Source organism: Pleuronectes platessa, chromosome 15 (genome assembly GCF_947347685.1).
Source record: "Pleuronectes platessa chromosome 15, fPlePla1.1, whole genome shotgun sequence".
In the NCBI taxonomy this organism is placed as follows: Eukaryota; Metazoa; Chordata; class Actinopteri; order Pleuronectiformes; family Pleuronectidae; genus Pleuronectes; species Pleuronectes platessa.
Genome location: NC_070640.1, coordinates 19,636,940 through 19,653,987, shown reverse-complemented (window position 1 = coordinate 19,653,987; position 17,048 = coordinate 19,636,940). Strand labels below are relative to the sequence as shown.

Below are 17,048 nucleotides of genomic sequence, written 5' to 3'. Positions count from 1 at the left end.
TTTCTTGTGAGCGCGACCTTGTGTGTCACTTTGTAATTTGTGTTAGTTCAGCAGAAACACACTCACAGCATAATTTAAGGGTGTGAGCTTGATGACCCAAGCTGTAGCGCAGCTTGAGTGAGAGAGAGCGTGAGTGGCCTTATTACATTATAAATGGTACAGTGGCTACAGGTTAATTCTGTGAGCGGAAACAGATGCCAGGGAGTGACTGCACTCATGATGAAATTTGATCACGTATCACAAGATCATGTGTCAAAAAAAAGCAGTACATTATAATTAGGAAGCAATGGCACACAAGTCAGATTTAAACTGTAGCGGTCTGTAGTCATAAATAAGTAAATAAAGATTTTGTCCCTGAATGCCTTCCAAAACTAAATGTTGCACACTAGGCTGCAATTCAATTAAATTTAAGTGATTTTAATTTGAAGGGGAAATTATAAAATTCCTGTATTAGGCTTATTTTATGAATGTGAGACCCAAGCTGAAGCAGCCCATACACCAGTCATGCTCTGGACATCTCTTCTTAATATATGTCGGCAAAGGTAGTAGTTTTCAAATCCCCAAACCAGACATTAATGGGTAACCATAAACTGACCAGTCCTCAGTGACCACGACCACAGTTCGGTCCAGTCATTAACAGGTCGCTGTGGTTGTCAAGGGCCATTTAAACACATTAGACACGGTCCGGCTAGCATAACCTGTTGACCACTTCTTACAGTGGGAGACTGCTGGAGGCTAAATAGGACAAACATTAGAGGTTAGTTTGTTATGAAGAAGCCCCGGTCAGGATCTCCGAGGGAGGTAAGAGAAAGATGGACGGGGGCCAGTGATGGAGGGGTGGGGTGTTGAGAGGTGGGTGGTAAGCATGTGCTAAAACACACACACACACACACACACACACACACACACACACACACACACACACACACACACACACACACACACACACACACACACACACACACACACACACACACACACACACACACACACACACACACACACACACACACACACACACACACACACAGGAGGTTAGAGGGGATGGTCCCAGTGATTTATCCATGTGGTTGTGCCATCTTACCATATGTTCCCTGTCTAGCAGACAACACAGTCACTCTGACCCCCCACTGAGCGATAGATCATACACTTCAGATGAACACTTTCATTTCCATCCAACCCTTTTGAAGCTGATATTAAACCTCAAACTGATAAAAAGGGAAATTGAATTCATATTTAATTAACTTTACTGAGTGAGGCGGTTTAACATTTGAGTATTTCACAAATTCTCTGATAAATTATGTATTTCTATGAAAGCTGGATAACTTTTTCACTGTAAGGCTTTGTTTGCTTCACCAGTTATCAAAATTATATGTATTTCTTCATAAGCTGCCTTTTTTCCCTGATAACCTCAAATTACTAGAAAATTGTATTGTACGTTGCAAAAATAATAATTAACTAAAATGTATTTAAAACCAAAATGTGCACCAACTTTAATATAGTAAGTCAATAATGTGAAAACAAGCTAGATGCATTGTGTATTTAAAATAATGTTTAACAGATTCAAATGGGAAACCATAATTCATCCATAATTTTAATTTATTAATTAAAATTTCCCTTTTTCAATTTTCTTGCATATCAGAGTTAGAGCTGACACAGTTTGATAAATGATTGTTTAACCAAAAGTTAACTAACGCTCAAATATTTAATAATCCTTAAATTATTCTAAAATATTTAAGAATCTGATAATTAATTGTCAAATATCTGTAGATGTATTTAAGGTCAAATATTTTTTTTTTTAATCTTTTTCTAGTACAAATGTAAAATGTTTCTGGTTTCAGATTTTCAGTGGTGGGGATTTGTTATATATATTAAAGAAAACAATTGGCAGATTAAACAAAAATAGAAATATGTTTGAAAAATAAAATAATGAGTAATGGAAATAATAGTCCTAATCTACCTTAAAAAAAGAATCTAAAACCATTTGTGAAGATGATGAATCTTATTTTCTGATGACACTATGGGTGAATTAAATAAAAGCACAATATGTGTTAATTCCTTCTGGGAGTGTGTTTCACTTTGCCAACTAAAACTACAATAGGGAAACATTCTGTTGCTCCAATAGAAAGTCCACCTGGAGATAAAGGACACTGATACAGGGAAACATCCACCTGAGGATGCGTGGTGGTGGTAGGGATCATTTTAAAGCACTAGGTGACCCCTATAGAACATTTAATAATAAAACCAGGCTTTAAAAAGAAAAACTAACACCTGCAGTGTGACAGCAGTGCTCTGGTTTGGTCTGGTCAGGTTTGGCTTTTTCTGGCAGGGTTGTACGCTTCATTCAAGGCTGGCAACACGCTAGGCTGTCTTTGGTGCTGGATTTGTTTCCTGTGGGCTCTCAGTGTGTATTTGTCTGAGTGAGTGTGTGTGTGTGAATGGTAATTGTAGTTGGTATTAACAGGACTCCCGGGGCCTCAAAGACACACACAGAAAGATGGATGCCTTGGATGGCTGAGGTGTGACAGCTAAGACTGAGAAGCCCTTATAAACATCACACACAAACACACAAACGCACAAAGCTTCCATTTACACAGCTCTCTGGTATTCGTCTTTGAAGGAGCTTGATGAAGATGAATAAGTCACAAGACGTAGCGGCAGATCCTTGTCTCCATCCTTATGAGGAAAAAAATGAATTACTTAAAAATCATGAATGAAAGCGATTGTATGGCTTGTTTTTTGTCCTTTTTGCCAAAGGAAGTGAAAGCGCTTTTGTTAAATTTCACATTTGAACCAAAATTTGGACAATTCCCCTCATGATCAGCTGCAGCTCCATAACTGAGCAGTGTAAAAATTCTCAAACAAAATACACTATCGTTATAGTACGAGAGTTCAGTAGTAGCAGGATAAAATCCAAGTGATGCAGATCTGACACACTATCTAGATGTAGTTAAAAATTAATGGTTTCAAATTGAATCCCAGACGTGTTGAAGTTAAAGTGAGAGATCCGTTACTGCCGGCCAGTAGTGAGTCAAGAGTTGCTTTTCAGCTTTTCAAAGAACTACTGAACTTGATCCTGATGAGTCACTCATGTTCCAGGTAACATATATTCAAAGTATCACTTTGTCCAACAAAAGAAAAGAACATTATGCTATGTCGAGTCATGTTAGACACATGAACAGCGAAAATAAAAAATTCTGAATGAACATCTACACTCGGAAAACAATTTCAAAACTTCCCACAGAACCTTATCAACTCTGACTTCATGAGCAAATCTAAACAAACACACAAAATAAATAACACTCATGTGTGCTGGAAATACAGCTCATACAGACCAGCAGCGAGATGTGAGTCACAACTCAATCAAAGCAACCAAGTTTCTGTGAACATGAATGTGAAGGTGTCCAGTTGTTCAGCTGGGATTGTAGAAGTGATTGTCATTGTTTAAGCCACACAAAGGCCAGGTGATCATGTGAGCAAATTTCCCTTACGCATATGTTCTTGTTAAACAGTGTGTGTGTGTGTGTGTGTGTGTGTGTGTGTGTGTGTGTGTGTGTGTGTGTGTGTGTGTTTGTGTGTGGGCAGACAGCTCTCAACTGTATAATGGCATCTAAGCAGTACGTCTTGAAGGACCTGAGCAGCATTGTGTGTGTGTGTGTGTGTGGAAGCCACACTCTCAGACCTGCTCAGCCCTTACTGCAATAGTTGGCACTAATTAAAGCTGTGCTCCTGGTAATTGCCAACAGCCAAAACTTAATTTCAGGGGGTTTGCTGGAGAAAATCTGTATATTCTACACAAACGTCTGCTGCAACCTATAATTTTGTCAATCCTAAAAGAAACTGGATATAGAAAACTACAGAATGTTCCTTTATTTAGATGAGCCACTGGTTTACTTTTCGAAAGACAAGGAAACTGTAAATCATGGGTCATAAACACGTTAGGAACATTTGTTTGGTATCCCATAGGATTGCCATTGTTGGCTCCCCGCTGGTTGCTGACATTTATGCTCTCAGAGGGACGCAACATGTTGCACTCATAAAACAACTCAAAACCAAGAGGGAGAGAAAAAAGACTACCCCAGTTGCTATTATGTAAACAGCAACGTGCGCGGCTTCAATTATAATGACTTTAATTCTTTGTTGCTGTTGATTTAACGTTGAGCACAACAATTTTCATGCTGCCCATAATGACTTAATGGCAACAGCCATTACTGAAAGTGATTTAATGGTAGATGACTCAGATGAGCTCTCCTCTAAAATATTTACAGCATTCCCAAGCTTTCAAGAGTCAAGCACAGTGCGAACCTCTTCTCATGTAAAAGAGGATTTATGGAGGTCTGCGACACGAGTTGTCACTGCAAAATAAACGCTTAAATACTTAAGTGGGGATGAAAGCCAGTCCCACTCACAATTTGGATCTTCACTCATTATGGCGGATGCATGTGCAGGTGCAGGACTCTCAGCATGCGTACGTGACGTGTGCATGTTTGTCCGATCCTCGCCTCTCGCCACAGCCTCCGCCGTAATGAGATCTCTCCAGTGTTCCTGCGTGATTTCATTGTGTTCATGGTCTGTATTGTGCGCACCCACCCACTACCTCCTCCCTCAGAGCAGCTGGATAAAATATACTTGATGCTGTGCCAAAAAGTGTGCTTTTTTTCTTCTCTACGCTTGAGTTGCAGGGTTTTATTTTTCTCCATTAACCGGTCCTGTCTTTGTACAATGATCTCCCGCAGTCTCAGCAGGATGCAAACACAGAGGACACACACAGGACAGCAATTGCCCATGACAGGGAACAGGAGCGCTGCCACTTCTGCTCTGGTTTCTTGTCTGTGTGCATGTTCCTGGCTCAGCACTCCCCTCTACTGGTGTCTTTGGCATACTTTCATAATCTAGTTGATCGCACTGACTACTAAAGATATATGCTGGTAATACGTGGTAAGGTAATTTATTTTTACCAGAACACCCATAAGCCGTGAACGATTGTCATCAATTTCGTAGAGGATAAATGGAAAAACTTGAATTTAACAGTTGGCCAAATTCAGTGAGGTCAAAAATGGAAAAGCAGAGCAAGCAGACATTTACTGTAACAAGACACATTGAAATAATACGTTGTAGTTTCGTTCAAGAAGTCAACTGCTAGAAATGAGTCGGAAAAAGGGAAGACACGTAATGACAGCTGGGAAGCTACATCATAGAGTCACATGTTGTTTCATGTGAAAATAGCACAAGGTGCACCTTTAAGGCTATAAGAGCCCTGCTAGTGTTCATGTTCCCCTAATCTTACAAAGAAGTGGGAATAACCAAGGAACTGCTTATGTTATGTATTTGTTTTAGTTGATGTGAAGAACTTTACATCTTGCGGCATCTTTCAGTTTCTCAATATTGTAACTGGAGAAAGACACTCAAATATTTGGAACATCAAACAGTGGTTATGTAAAAGGTACATATCAGCTTTCAAGTTTATTTGTGTTTACCAGAGCTTCATTTCCTAGACAGACAATATATTATGTAATTAAAACGAGAATTGTTCCCAATACAATGATCCAACACTGCTTGTCAAACATTGCAATGTTTCTTCCGGTTTATCCGACATTATTGGATCACTGGTACCCTCTAGTGACTGTCAACAGTGATGAGTTGGGTCAGCGATAACCTTAATAATAATTTATTAATCTATTGTTATTGACTTAAGTTTCAGTTTAAAGAATGGCTGACAGCAAATTAAAGATTTAATTGTAATGTACAACAGTGGGATATTTTTGGGACTGCCTAGTGTACTTGTTATGAATGAATCTATTATTTATTGTTGGCTTTTGCCATTACAAGTTCCAAGAAGTGATGATGTCTTAAATGTTGTCCAACTAGCAGTGCAGAAGTCAAGGAGATTAAAGGCATGATGATATAAATACAGAGAAAATCCCAGATCCTCAAATTTGAAAAGCTGAATCCTGTTTGAAATTATGTGGTGAAAAAATATCTTTATAAAATGTCTATCTTCTAAGGTAAGGCTATAACTAAGGAGTCCAACACACAAAGAAAGTCAGTTCAATGAAATAGACCAGTGAGAAAAATAGGAAATATTCCACTTTAGGAACCAGAGGCTTGTTGCCAGTTCTGCTTAAAAATAACTCAAATGATTAATGAATCATCAAAACTACTGGTCAACTACATGATCAACGCAGCGAATGTTGTTTGATCTCAGTTACTCATCTCCTCACGGTCAAGTGAAAAAGCATTAAGGTGCTGTACCAAACTTCAGACTGAATGAGAAGCTGTGCAGTAAAAGTTCACTGAGTCTCTCCCCTGAGCTGCTGTATATCTCTAGTGGTGCACTTGTATACCACTTACAGAATAATTGTGGTAGTGTTCTTTCCAAATGTTGACATGGGCGTAAATCAAAGTCAAGAGCTGGTAAACACCCAGGCCCACTTCACTACGCATCTCTAGCATATTATTAAGTCTTATGGAAAGGATGAGAAACTGTGCCAGAATTCAAAGATAAGAGTGTTAAGACTTTTCAATTTGTGGGGACATCTTAGCAAGTGTTCTAAACTTGTTTGACACAGTTAAAATCACTGACCCAGTCCTAGTAGCTGAAAACAGGACAACATGTCTGCTGGCTCTCGACAGAGTTCACTTACCACAGAAATTCTGAAAACAGAAATATCTTGTAAGGACCCAGAAATCTACAGAATCATTTAGGAATCTCAATGGCTTCTTTAAACAGTGGCTCTACAGAAGAGAAGATATATCATTAGAATTCTCTGAGGTCAGTTTTGTGCTTCTTGCTTGTGGTTCAGCCTCACAGTTATAAAAAGGAAACAGATACTAGATCATGGTTCAACCTCATACAAAATAACCACAACATCTTATGGTTTGACTCTTAGCCAGAAGACCTTTGTTACATACCCCTCTATCTTCTCAGCTTTCCTGTCTGTTTCTACAATAACTATTGGAAAAAGGCAGAAATTGCTATGTGCAAATGTGTCATGATATATATTCCATTTCAGAGGCATTTCCATCATATAAGCAGTCAATTTAGTGTAAAAGTGTACTTTTATAATGTGCATATAAAATATAAAACCAAAAATTGTATCTAAACATCCAGCATACCCCAAAACATCAGCTATGGGTGGTCTACATAAAAAATATCTGCACCAGTATCGGCTCTGAATACAACAACATCAGTCAAACTCTATAAAAAATGCACCATGGCGGCTCCAGCTAGGAGCACCAGGTTCTGTCATGAACCCGTTGACACCACAAGCTGCTATTGCAGCTACGCTCACTAGATGGTGACATCCTACTTTAAACCTTCCAAAGAAGTGAGCTGAGCCATAGAGTTACAAAAAAAATCTCTCAAATTACATGTGGAGCAGCATAGTCTGGCTTTTAAAAACAGCAGAATGGGGGACACGCATTTCAAAGTTTCCAGTACAGCTCCACTGGGCAAGGGCACACAAGTGCGACAGTGGACTCCCTGATGACAGATGGACTCGGAGCAATGAAGACTAGCAGATGTTTGGAGACCATGATCTGATCAGCAGTGGAGACCCGACACCTCCAGACACTCAGAACTGAGCTCACACACGGAGAGACGAAGAGACTTGAAAACAGACAGAAACACACAAACAGAAGGAAAGAGGGAGGGAGAATTTAAGGGGGAGGAAGAAGGGGGTATGTACGCAAGGGAAAGACATAAAAAGGAGAACGGGTGAGGGGAGGGAATGTAAGAGAAAGTGAGAGTGAGCTACACAGTGGGGAGCAGGAGAGCGGGGTGAAAGGAAAGAGAAAGAACTCAGAAAGGGGGAGGGAGAGTGTTTTTATCCTCATGTGCACTCAGTCAGAGGGGTCAGTGAGTGCGATTGTTCCTGGACTGCCTGTCAAAACAGTGTGGCTACCAAAGCGTCCATTCATCTCCATCCCACTCTGAAATGCATGCACACATGCATGTGCAAGTGCATGAGCCTACGAAAGCTTTTAATAATGCTCTTATTAAAGCCTTAGCAACTATCCAGCAACGGAATCAACGGAGCCTTCAGAGCTGCGTCACAGCACACCCACCATCATACACTGTGTATGAATTTCAGCTCTGTCGTGAAATGAATAACTGCATCATGGAGGCGGGAAACAACTTGTTGTGGAGAAACACACAAAAAATTGTCTTACCAGGTAAAGAAGGAAGGTGTAGAGGCCAGTGCCAAGACCCACGGACCACAGGATGCCCAGGCTTACCCAGCAGGCGCACCACAGCGTCTTCCTCCCCATGCAACGCACATACTGCAGAGGCCAGAGAGAGGGACGGTCAACCACATGGCAGAGACACATGCACAGAGTGTGAGGAAAACAAGAAGTGTTCTGATGGGGGGGGGAACGACACAGAGAGAGGAGGGGAGGGACAAAAACAGAGTGAGAGAAGGTACGAGAGTGAAAATGTGCAATACAGAGGGCACTGTAGAGGGTGAGAGAGGGCAAGTGAGTTGTAGCAAAAGAGAGGGAGGGGAAGAGAGTGAGAGAGACATTCGGAGACAGAGGTTGTTGTTGAGTTTGGAGGACAGAGCCGTAGGGTAGGAATGCTCTTACACAACTAGTAAAGTAAGGCAAGCCAAGAGCTCTCCTCTCTCCCTCTCTGTTCCTCTTCCTACCCTTCATTCACCACTATCACTCCATCTATCACCCTATTTTTGCACACCCTTCCTCAAGCTGAGGCAGGTTGTTTTCAGGAGGAAGCACATAGCGTGTAGATTTGGGGAAGAAGGGAGGAGACTGATGGGGGAATGGGGCGAGCTCTGACCAAAGACTCCATTTCCCAGGAAACCTGGCAAAACAAAAACTGTGCAAACTGCACCTCGATTTACTGGCAGAACACAATTAAGTGCGAGGCCTGGCGTTGGCGATTGTTACGTGTAGTTACTGAGAACTGATTACACAACATCCGAGTCTCTGCGTAGAACGTAAAAAAAATGAATGAGGGAGAAACGTTTTATGGTTATGGGTTTCAAAAAACTACAGCTCATGACAGGAAAAACACAAGAAGGGGAAAAAACAGAGGTGACGGGCTCTAGTTAGATCTTTATCACAAGTGTGCTGTGGTTTGCACTCAAAGCTCTAGTAGTTTGCCATGTGGACTTAAGAACTCAGCAAATAAAAGTAAACGTTCTAGGAGGTTAATAATTAAGCAAATGTGATCTAGCGTGCTCACACACTTACAAGAGATGACGTTCAGTTCCTGCAGTATGAATCTCAAACTGCAGGCCGATATTGTGGGGCAACATTTGGGCTCTTACGTATACATCCGGAGAATGTCAGGAGATTCTCCAGAGTGCAGAGCGTGTCTGAAAGGGTCCATGATTTAGTGTCCGGCGAATGAGGGAGATTATATAATTTCCTGACATGCTACTACCGTACTCAGCCGGACAAGGTGGAGGACAGTTTAGGTGCCTTCACAGCACATGAGTCGGGTCATAATATGCTATGTAAAACATTTACAGTATTCAGTCACCTTCTCGTGTGTCCCTTCAATACAGTAGGCGATGGAGAGGAGAGGCAGCCGGATCAGAAGGCCAAACACAGTCTGTCTTTGCTGCCAGAGCCTGGATGAAGGAGAGGAGGAGATGATCAATTCCAGTGTTAGGGCGTAGAGGTGAACAGAAAACCTGGTAAAGAGAAAGAAGGTGAATAGTGACGATAAAGTGTGAGGGTAGACAGAAAATATAAGTAATCATTGAAACTCTGAGTAAGTATTGGTAAAAGTGAAGGGGGCTATGTTCACGTTTCCCTCTGGTGGAGAGAGACATCTGCTGGAAACTGAGCCTATACACCAACAGGAGCAGCACGATCACAGAGGAATGTCAGACATCTGATCAATAAACTGCATATATACATCATATAACCCTTCATACTTCATCACTAAGGACTTACTTTAACTCTATCTCGCTCTCTCTCACACACATATATATATATATATATATATATATATATATATATATATTATTTGACTATAATATATTATATATATTATATATATATATATTATAGTCAAATTTAATATTTACAAATATACAGCTTGCCCTAACTATAAGTGGAGCCATGATTTTGTGATTTAACACGTTCTGATGTTTGTTGTGAAACAAAGTAAAAAGAGCTCAACTGGCAGCCTGTGTTGGAATATCGGGATTTTATCCGCTTGTATCATGATGCAAGATTGTAACTTATGACGGTTTCAGTCTCAGTTTCTCTATTACACCTTCCAGAAGAATACAGAACAAATGCTAACTATTAGAAACACTGTAATATTACTTGAATTTGTTTTACTTAACAAAACTGTGCAATACCGTAGCTTGTAGGGTTTGCACTTTGAACATTATATCTAATATGAAATTCATTCACTAACTATGAGTGTCTATAAAACCCTGTACTCATCACTTCGTTGCTAGCTAATTAAGCTAATCATTAGCCTACTTCCAACTTCAGCCACACCTGTGAGACAGCAGCCCTCCTTCACGTCCCAGTCATTATGTCGTACTGGTAGTTTTCACCCAGTCATTATGTCGTACTGGTAGTTTCCACCTGCTCATCTGCTCCTTGTGTCTCTGCACCGTCTCTCAGCTGATTCTGTCTCCGCTGAAATCTCCTCCCACTGGAGAGCAGCTGACATTAGTTTCTTCACCACGGCTGTCTGTGGGTTAGCCAGCATGCTAGTTAGCTGAGGCTGGTCCACGTGACAGCCACTTAAAACACGATGGCGCTACGTGATTCAAACTTGAAAAGCTGCATCGTTGTTCTGAAGCAAACATGGAGAAGAGCACTCACAGTGATTCTCAATATACCATCGTCCGTCGGCATGTTGGCTCAATGATTCCCCTGAAGTCCACACTCAGGGTCAAACATACTATTTGCATTAGTGTCACATGACAGAGAAGGCAAAGGGTATCTTGTTTTTAATAACTTTGAGCCAAACATCAGCTTTTTACACTACTGCCATAATAATAATAAGCAAAAAAACAACAACAATGGTACAGATATGTACCATCAGCTGCATCCTCCAACAGCCCCGTAAACTGCGTCGGGCTCTCTATTGCGTCACTAGCTTGTCCCGCCGTTACAGCCATTGCCTAGCAACTAAGATAAGAACGAAAATATCCTTCAGTTGACTCAAATTCCTGAAAACATGATTTTGTACTGTTAGCTGGTCAGTTGATTGCTTGTGTTTAAAAATAAATATTCCTGATGTTTTTGATTTTGTTGGGCCGGGAAGAATTCGCCCGGATTCTCCTTTGCTCTGGGCTGGATGGACACATTTGTAGTAACTACGGTGGGAGGCCCTATTGTATTTCGAAGGATTTGCATTTCCCTTTTAGGCTTTTTCAGGGCCTAGACATGCTCAAATTCTGACCAAAGTTGGCCAAAACCCCAAAAAGTAATTGTATTCTGGAGTAATTTGAAATGGGATTAGCAAAATGGCTCAACAGCGCCATCTAAAGAAAGGCCCCTCAGTTAGCTTTCACCGATCTTCACAAAAATCATAGACTAGACAAAAAAAAGTCTTGAGGTGCAATGGGAACGACAACAGGAAGCCTGCCATTTTGGATTTAGTGGCCATTTTGGCCGTTTTCTAAATTTTTTCTTTGACGTACTTGTCCCAGGGTTTTCATCAGATCAACTTCATATGGACTTGAGTGTCATCACAAGATGGAAATATAAACTACCTTGAATTTCGAGTTTTCATCACATGGTGTGATCGTGGCATGGCGTAAAAGTTTGATCACAAATCATCAAAACACGATGTCCTGTATCTCAGACATATATTGTGCATCAGCTCCAAACTAGACATGTAAGACAAGAGTCCCGGTCTGATGACATCTACACAGAAATTAAGGATTAAAATCACAGTGTATAAACTACCTCGGTTTATATGATTTCATCACAGGGTGTGACCGTGGCGTGGGGTGACATTTTGACAATTCACCAGAAAAGAGGGATTTATTATAACTCCTCTGTGCATTATTGTTCTTTTAGCCTCAAACCTCATTCACACTCTCCCAGTCCCGCCCTGATCAGATCCATATCAATATTGACTCATCATTACGGCGCCACCTGCTGGCTACAGGAAGTGACATGTTTTAAACTTTGATGAACTGCTCTTGGCTGCTTTACAATATAGTCAAGACCAAGCTTCCACCTCTTGTTTTCCCTTCCCCCACTGTGCACTTTCCACAGGTGGCTTGAGCTGGGAGGGGCCTCCTGTGGGATACCTTCGCAGCTGAGACTCATCTCATCAACTCCACCTCCACTCCATAAAACCTCTAGCCTGGATGCCGAACTTAGCCCCGCCCACAACATTTTTGGTCGGGCAGTTCGGTCTGGAGTTAGCCTGGATGCCAGACGAACTTAGCCCCGCCCACAACATTTTTGGTCGGGCAGTTCGGTCTGGAGTCGCTCCATTGGGATAAAATTATGGCCCGACCGGGCCAATCAGATTGTCAGGGCAGGCTTTATACGATGATTGACAGACGGTAACGTAATCAACCATGTCATCACAGTTCCCTCGGGTTGAATTCGTTTTCAACAAACATGCCTGCCGCTGGCGAGCTGAGATGTGTAGATGCTGCCATTGAGTCTGTTTTAGAAGACATCGACAGCGCATTCATTTTGAAAGAGGAACACAGAACGTGGAGGCGACGCCAAAGCACCGCGCTAATCCCTATCGCCCCGGCGCTTGGCTGTTCACAACGGACACTGAAGCGACGCTGAACCGCCGGGCAGCGCTAATAATATCACTCGTTGATCCAGTAGATCGCTGCACGGCTTTGTGCCAGTCACAATGGAGGCTGAAGCACCACGCTGCGTCAAGGCTGCCTCGCGGTGCTTCAGCCTCCGGTGTGACCGGCACAAAGTTTTAACATGGGAGTGGATGGGAGCCAGCTGTTATTTAAGGCTTGGCGCTGCGCTGAAGCGTCCGGTGTGAACCCGGCGCTAGTAAATAACTCACAATGCGTTGCTTAGCATACGTCACATACTACGTTGCTCTGATTGGTTGTAGGTCTATCCAATTGAGCGAAGAAGAATTTTACTTCCTGGTCAGTTGAAACACGCCCCATAATCACAGCCCAATGGAGCGGTCTCAGACTCACATTCTGACTAGAATTGGGAATCTGACAACTCTCCTGTCTTTGCCAGATCGTCCATTCACCTGGGTGATTCAGCTGCGCACCTTCCTGGTTCAACTCCTCCTACAGAGTTCTGCCTGCTTGCCTGCCTGCCTGTTAGCCTGCCTTCCTGCCTGCCTTTTTGGACATTCCAAATAAACCCTTTTTCTGCCATCAATCTGCCGTGTTCCTGGTCTGCACTCTTTTTGGGTCCGCTTAAAATCAGAGCTTAACAAATATATAGCTCAAATGAGCTGTTTATATAAAAGAACACTTCAAAGGATTCATTAAGCAAATAATTCTTTGTTGTCAGTTTGCTTCAATGTCACAGTGTCATTGATGTTAGAATCCTTTGATGTCTTAGATGCAAAGATGAAAGATTTATATACGATCTGAAGAGAGAAAAGAGTGTTTTTGACCTAAACAGATCTATTAGTCTAGTATTGTGATAGTGATAGCGCCACATACTGCCAAAAGCAGGTAAGCCTCGTTTTAAAACTAAATTTGATTTAGATAAAGTTTTCACTATGGGGTCTAACTTGATGGGGTGGACCGTAATGCATGATTAGTGAGCGTGGTCCTTCCAGCAGTGCGCAAAACACATGCAAAAAATTGTCGTTTTTTGCATGTGAATACTGCCAAATCTGAAATAGGAGAAGTATTCTAAAAATTATTTGACCCTTTGCAAGAAAGAGAGGTTCCCGAACTCATTGTGAAGCGAACTTAACTGCAGCGTATTAGGACTAGTTGCAGAAACTTGGACTATGGGCAGAAAAGGTCTCTGGTTCGTCTCTGGTTCGACTCCACGGAGAAACAACAAAAAGACGAACCTGGATTGATCTGTCCAAAAATCCAAGAGGATTCTCCCTACCCTGTCTAGTGCCACTGAGCAAGGCACCTTACTCACCCAACATCTGCTCCCAGTGCGCCGTACATGGCTGCTCACTGCTCTGTGTGTCCTGCACCAGATGGGTTAAAGCAGAGGTTAAATTTTCCTACAATTGCATGAGTGTGCCTGTGCATGTCTGTGCATGTGTTTGGGATGAATAAATGTATCTTTATCTTTAATCTTTAGGGTTTAATGCAGTTACAAAATTTTGCCGGCAGTGACAGGACTTAGTCAGTGTGAATGAAGTGTGCAAGAGCAGGAATGTCTCCCCATACACAAGATTTAAAACGCTTGTACACAGTGACATTTTGAAATATATACTTGTCAGTGATGGGTTTAACCAGCATTGTGTGAACTTCCTGTGCGAGGACCTGATGTTCTTGACTAAAATGTATGTGAAAGTCCTGCTCTCCCATTTGAAGAAAAACAAGTGCAGAGCCACAGCCCTGAACAGTATGGTGCCCTGAGGACGCCTGTACACGTGCTATAAATTAAAAACCACTTCAAGATTCAGGATAAACGCCTTTGTGCGCTTGTAGCCGTAATGTGGCTGCATGCATCCCCCTGCAGCATTTACAACTGTGTTTTTAGTGTCGGGCAACAGCAGCTTCTCTCAGTCAAAACACTGCTCACGGTGCTTGCGGCTCACCACATCCTCTTGTAGTTTAGAAAATAAACACGTTGTCCTCACACTCTTAACCACAGAGGCCTCCCTGGGAGAACACGCTGACCTTCTTTCGGGCTCTTGCTGTCAACAAAGATTATTAGGTGTGCAAATGACGTGTGGCGCAGTCTGATGCTGTTAAGACACTGGGTGATGTTCAGTCATCACTGGGATGGAAAGTCACAATGGAAAAAGAGGAAAAGCCAATCCTGTGATTTATCTTCTGTGCAGGGTTACAGGCTTCATTTGGTTTCTAACTGAAGACTCAACAATGACGCAGGAGGCCTTAACGGAACAGAGAGAGGCCCCTCCCATCAGGGACAATGTGTGTGTGTTTTTGTGTGTCACTGGGGGAGAGAGAAGGGCGACAACCATCTTATTCTCTTGTTGACTGAAGAGCAACTGTTGTCAGCACTACAGCAGCCTCTGCACATGAATATACTAAAATCATTATTTATATGCCCCTCTATTGAGTGGCATGACTAAACACGTGAAAACCAAGTTTCATCTTTTGCTTTTTGCAGCTTGAATTCAGGCAAAAGACGTACACACTGAATATCTAGCAAGAACTTTTATTTCTAAAGATCCTCAATTGAATGAACTTTGTAAAATAGAGGAAACACCTCCAGTGTAGCTCAGCTCCCAACCTCTGGACTCACCTCTGTATCCACTCTCTGAGAGAGATGAGCAGTTCCAGGCTGAAGTAGTGGAGCGTCAGTAGAGGTCTCTTCCATAGCACCAGGGTTTCCTGCTCCTCCTCGTCCCTCTGCTCTCTCTCATCCACAGCAGCGTCTATAGCCACCGATTGTGGGTCTTGCATGGACACACAAATATACATGGGATTGACCCAAGAAAAACATCATGAAAATACAACAACAGCTGTCACGTCTTTTCAAAGATGCTACTGATGTGCTTGTACGTTGGACGCCTGTTCCTACCTGTCAGCCTTCCTTTTTGATGTTCCTTGACACCAACATGCCTCTGAGAGAGTTCGCTCTGCCATCTCACTCACCATGATGGAGTGCCTCTGAGAGTAGAGAGGGTAATCGTTTAGTACACTTGCCAAATCCAAGACTGACGCGTTCCCAGACTAACATTCAACAACACACAGCAACCCCAAACACACCGAAACATGTCTGTGTACACTCCCACGCGCCAGCTGACCAGCCAGTGTTTTCCTGCTGCTTCATCCTGCAGAGTACTGGGAACCCAATCAGGCATGTACATGGCCTAATGAGGCCTAATTCAAGTAAATGTTTCTGTGTGCGCTCAATTATAAGACTGCATCCCCTGGGGATTTAGAGACAATGGGTAAAAGAGCGTGCTGCAATTTCCAGATCACATTCACTCAAAGGAGACCCATCTCTGAACTCATCTTCATACACCAGCCCACTGCAGAGCCACGGGCCTCCTAGGAATCTGTCAGTGACCAGTGAGATGGGGACTCTGACAAGGAGGTATGCAGCTCACCATCTGGTGGAATTGTCAGTCACCCACACATACACACACACACACACACACACACACACACACACACACACACACACACACACACACACACACACTTACTGGTTTAATCCCTCTATCCTGTGCCCTAGGTCTGGGCCTCTGGCTCCTGTTTCCGTGCATTCACACTAACATATCACAGTGAGCCGTGACGTCGCTTAAAAGCATATATACATTTCTTCTGAGGTTCTGAGAAATGCTTTGATTTTGTTTTTTAAATCTTGCTATGATGACAAGGAACACCTTATCCTACCCCTTCCCTATATAGGTGCAGCATGTTTCAGTGCTCAGTGTTATCCTGAAGGACAAACACACATACACACTCTGAGCACTGAACAAGAAGGCTGTGAGTTCACTGCGGTCTGATTTGTGCAATTGAAGGTTGACAGAGATAAATACAAATCTCTAGCATTTGGAGAGCCACTCTTGGCCCTCTCTGGGAACCACAAACTAAAGAGTTTCATCAAAGGCTTTAAAGACTTGAGCACACTGTAAAGGCACTGTGTCATTTCCTTATGCACTATATTCTTTAATACACCCTATCATTACTCCACTTGTACTAAGGAGAACAGTCTGCAAACAAAAACAAACTTTAGAAAATTGGTGCCAAAAAGGTCACTTTGTTTGAAACCGGCACATACACAACTATGTGCTTTTTTCCACACAACAAAAACTTTTATTATAATTTCAATGCATTTTTCACTATTAATTCATGGTTAACAGTTCCATAAAAACACCCCTGCTTGTGAGACATGGTAGCACAGCACTGCTCGATTGTGCAATAGCTTCCACCAAAACAACCCAGACCTGTTGAGTAACTCTTGGGCAAGGGACAATG

The 17,048-nt window shown here is 42.3% G+C and overlaps 1 pseudogene; it reads right to left on the bottom strand.

The window, feature by feature from the left end:
• LOC128456645 (vacuole membrane protein 1-like) overlaps nt 1-15,524 on the bottom strand; it is a 52,766-nt pseudogene extending 37,242 nt beyond the window's left edge.
• Between the last annotated feature and the right edge of the window lie 1,524 nt (nt 15,525-17,048).